At 43.4% G+C, this 4,704-nt stretch overlaps 1 long non-coding RNA gene across 1 annotated transcript; it reads right to left on the reverse strand.

Annotated features, from left to right (window-relative positions):
- Positions 1–3,207: 3,207 nt before the first annotated feature.
- On the reverse strand, positions 3,208–4,466 carry LOC110595651. The gene is made up of 2 exons (XR_002481968.1): positions 4,365–4,466; positions 3,208–3,356 (listed from the first exon to the last, which is right to left on the reverse strand). It is a non-coding gene; the product is annotated as an uncharacterized LOC110595651 (long non-coding RNA).
- Between the last annotated feature and the right edge of the window lie 238 nt (positions 4,467–4,704).

Raw genomic sequence — 4,704 nt, forward strand, 5'->3', positions numbered from 1 at the left:
TGTTTTTTGTGGAGACTGGGAAGAGTTCTTCTTTTAGTTAGTATTCACTGGAGATTATAGACAAAGAAGGAAACTTCTCTGAAGCAGAAAACTGGTTGATTGGCTCTGAAAGTCTAGAACGCTTTATGTAGTTCAGTGGGATCTCCATTTGAATATAGACCTTTGCATATTATTTTCTAGTGATTCCATACAAGTTTTGGGTGGTGGGCACTCTAGTTCTTTCTCTCTCTGGTTCTGTCTCTCTCTCTCTCTCTAGCAGTGCCTTATGCTGTTAGATTTCTCTAGTCAACTTTCCCAGTGATGTGACAGTCTTCTCACATGTGAGGCACCGAGAGTACACTGGAAATGCAGGCAAAGGCACATCTTGGCCCTCAGGGGATTATAAACAAACACAGACAGATGCTTGCTTGCTACGCAATCATGTTAGATAAAATAAGATGCCATTGGAAATCTAGTCCCTAATTCAAGTTAAAAAACAACTGTCATGGTTTTATTTATAGCTTATTTCTTGATGCCAGCACCTTTCCCATCCAAGTCAGAACCAGCCCTCCTTCAATCATGTCTGATGTGTGTGGGGATAACACGTGAGTCTGACTTATTGCCTAGTTCCATATGAGGTAAACACAATAAAAGTATGTTAAGCTAACTTCTGTCAATGATATAAGCAAACGTCCAGTTTAATTTTCTTTTATTGCGGTAAAATATACATAACATAAAATTTACCATTTTCACCATTTTTATGTGTACGGTTTGGTGACATTAAATGTATGCTCATTGTTGTGCAGCCACGACCACTGTCCATCTCCAGAAACTGATTATCCCAACTGGAACTCTGTACCCCATCAAACATTAACCCCCCACGCCATTTCTGTCTCCCCCAGTCCCTGGTCCACTTTAAACTTTATGGTAAGGGTAAAAGAACATGTAGTCCTTGGAAGGCTTATAAAGCATATGCTCCAACTCTTTCTCTTTGTTTCTTTTTTTTTCTCAATAATTCTCCATAACAGACCCGACACTGTATGTATGAGATAGATTTCCATTCCTATTTTATAGCTAGAAAACTCAGGCCAAGTAAGCTATCGTCACTTTCTTTACCTGCACATAATTCTTGCTTGGCTTTTCTTTCTTGCCTAGGCAAGAATCAGATAACATTTCACAGCCTGGGTTGCTGGCCCACATACTTCCCCAGAATTTCTGGCGTCCCAATGCCCTGCAGGTGACTTGTAGATGATTATACGGAAGGTACTGCTCATTGATTCTGTGCGTTAGTTAAAACAACATGGAACCCGGGGCTTCTAAGGTGTTTAAATATAAGGGAATGAGATCTCTGGCTCTGAAGGGTTCCTAGCCTAAGTTCCTGGCTTGACCCTACCTCTCAGCAGCTGACCGATTGTGAAGAGGATACTTAGCCTGCTAAGTCTCCATTTCTTCACTATAGAGGCTCATCAGTTTTTTCTTGATACAATGGGCGTGATTACATGTTTGACATTTCCATTTAGATATCCCGTAGACATCGCAAATTCAACAGAATGAAACGGAATGCTTGATTTCTTTCTTTCTGAATTGGTTTCTTCTGCAGTCCTCTTTTGACTAATGATTGTGTCGTCACCTGACAGGTGACATGACAGACTCCCAGAAGGAGTCCTTCATTCCTTTCTTTCCCTGTTCGTCAGAACGTCCTAACGATTATGCCTCTGAGTTACATTTTGTTATGAACATTCCTCTCCAGTTTTACAGACACTACCCTTATTCAGGCTTCAATAAGGACTATGGAAATGCCTTCTGACTCGTGTACGCTTCCATTCCTGGCCCTTCTCCAACCCATCCTTAATACTAAGAATAAGGATAAAAATAAAAATGCTTTTAATAGTGCTTTCTCTGCCAGCCATGGTGCTAAGTGCATTAGGTATATTAATTTATTTAATCTGTGTACCAGCCATAGGCAAATCCCCCACTTAAAATTAATCCATGGCTTCCCATTGTTTTAGGAATAAAATTCTAGCTCCCTATCTTGCTCTGCAAGATTCTGAGTGATCTGACTTCTCCCTCCAGTCTCCCCTTCCCACTCTTCCCCTTGTTCTTTAGAGGTTGGCCACACTGCCTTCCTTTGGATTCCTCAAATCTGTTCCCAAACTGGAAGAGGCTTGCCGGTCTTTCTCTGCTCTCCCAATCCCCAGTGCGAGGGAGTGCTTCCTCTTGTGCAGGGGCCCACAGGAGGAGTCTTGCTACAGCCTCTGCTTCTGGAGAAGACCCTCTCTACTCCTGAATCTCCCGGGATCTGTGGCTTAGACTCCTGGAAGATGATAGAGAGATTTCCAGGCTGCCTCTATTTCTCCTCTATTTGCAGTTCCTTCTCTTTTGTCTCCTGAGCTTTTGCATGGTTAGGCGATTCCCATGCTTGACATCGGAGCTCACAAAAACCCTTCCTTGTTTCTGTGAAACATCGCTAAATATGTCACTCCTAAGTGGAACCTGAACATTAGTCCCATGAGCACAAGGGAAGGGTCAGCAGTCAATGGACACTGCCAGGGGGCACATAGCATCACAAAAGTACCTGGTCCTATACCAGGGGAAGTGAGGGCCAATTGGAGGCCTGAAATTTACCTGCATGAAGCCTGTGTATGTAACTAATCCCGACTTGTACCCTACACATCTATAATTTAAAAATGTGGTACATATACACGATGGAATACTACGCAGCCATAAAAAGGAACAAAATCATGAATTTCGCGGCAACCTGGATGGAGCTAGAGTCTATAATACTAAGTGACCTCTCACAGAAACAAAGATCTGAGTATCACATGTTCTCATTCATATAGTGGACCTTGAACATTTATTGTAATACTAGAAGAAAAGGATTAACAGTGGTGGGAAACTATGGGGGGGGAGGGAGGGGAAGGGAGGTGGGATTAACGGTGGTAAATATTTGTCTGGGGACGGGGAGACACCCCTTATCAACAAGGGTGCCTGAATGAAACATATTTGTATACCTAACCCTTAACTGTACCCCACAATACCAAAATAAAAAATATTGATTAATAAAAAAAGAAAGGAAGCTACAACAATATCAACAACAAAAATAGTAGATGAAAAGAGAAAAAAAATTCTTCCTTGGAGAGGCTATTCCTAGTCTTCTTCATCTTGCTGATAGATCAGGAATTCTTGATTGCATCATCCAGGTTATGATGTGAGCAATGCCTGCCCCAGTTCGTACTGATCTTATTTATTTATTTGTGTCTCATCACCCCCACTGGGCTGGAAGCTCTGTAAGGGCAAAGACTTCATCTGTTTTGTTCCACGTTCTCTCCAGCACCCAGCAGAATGCTTAGACTCTTGAAGGGGCTTAGTCGCTGTGGCTAGAATGAAATCATTGAAATTATAAATAACATACAATAGAGGGCCTTTGACTTCATAAGGTTGATGGAAGATTAAAGTGCACAAGTTAATCTGTCTATTGTTTGTTATGAATCAGTCTCCAGCTCAGGCATTTGAAAACAATACTTCTGTAATCCATCAGTTCCTACAGCAGTTTTAAGTCTGCAGTTCCTTTTCTCTGGATGAACAGACATACTAACCTTCATCTCCCCCTCCAGTATGTGCCAAGCTGGAGAATACCTTGTAGTGTCAAAGTCAGGTGAGGCGGGGCAATCAGCTTACTGCTGAGAACCACGAGCCATGTCTGCACAGCCCCCTGGGTGTAGCTGTTTAATGATTTCAAGTCCCACTCAGGTCGGGAACCTTCGGAGGTTCCTGGAGTCAGCTCTGCCTGCAAGAACGAGCAGCCGTTCCTCTCTAGGTCTCACCACCCACCCTGTGGCATTACCGGAAGAGGCTTGCCGGTCTTTCTCTGCTCTCCCAATCCCCAGTGCGAGGGAGTGCTTCCTCTTGTGCAGGGGCCCATAGGAGGAGTCTTGCTACAGCCTCTGCTTCTGGAGAAGACCCTCTCTACTCCTGAATCTCCCAGGATCTGTGGCTTAGACTCCTGGAAGATGATAGGGAGATTTCCAGGCTGCCTCTATTTCTCCTCCCTGGAGTCAACAGTTACAGAAAGGAAAGGCAAAACGCAAGAGGATAAACGTACAATATTATTTCCTAAAAAAAAAAAAAAAAAAAATCTAGCCTCCCTTGTAGAGCATTAGTCACAATGACCACTTAACAGATATTAGTTCCTACTTGGGTCATATTCCTTCCCCTCTCAGAGGCCTCACAAATGATCTGTGGAGTCAAATCTCGTTGGATGTTAAGGCTGACCATGGTGAAATTATCACTTCTCTGAGCAACCTATCTGTTTCCACAGGGCCCACACCCAGGTGGCATGAAAAATCTTTCTCTCTTTAGAAGGTGTACAAACACAGATGACTTACCCCAGCTCTCCTTTTTGGGTGTGCATCATCTTCTTTTCCTCTACTTCCCAGAGTGGTGCTATTAGGTTTGAGGCATTTATATCCTCAAACTGGGGGTGGTTTGCCTCAGAAATCCTGGGGTCTGGGTTAGTCCACATTTCAAGTTTCATTTTTTCATTTTCTTCCCCCCCTTTCTCTCAATAGGGATGAGGTCTCGCTATGTTGCCCAGGCTGGTCTCGAATTCCTGGGCTCAAGCTGTCCTCCTGCCTCAGCTTCCCAAAGTGCTGGAATTACAGGTATAAGCCTCAAGCTTCATCTTCCAAACCTTGTGTGCTCTGGTTTCCAGATGCCTTCACTCAA

Source organism: Carlito syrichta, unplaced genomic scaffold (assembly GCF_000164805.1).
Source record: "Carlito syrichta isolate Samal-C Ts95f unplaced genomic scaffold, Tarsius_syrichta-2.0.1 Scaffold303261, whole genome shotgun sequence".
NCBI lineage: Eukaryota > Metazoa > Chordata > Mammalia > Primates > Tarsiidae > Carlito > Carlito syrichta.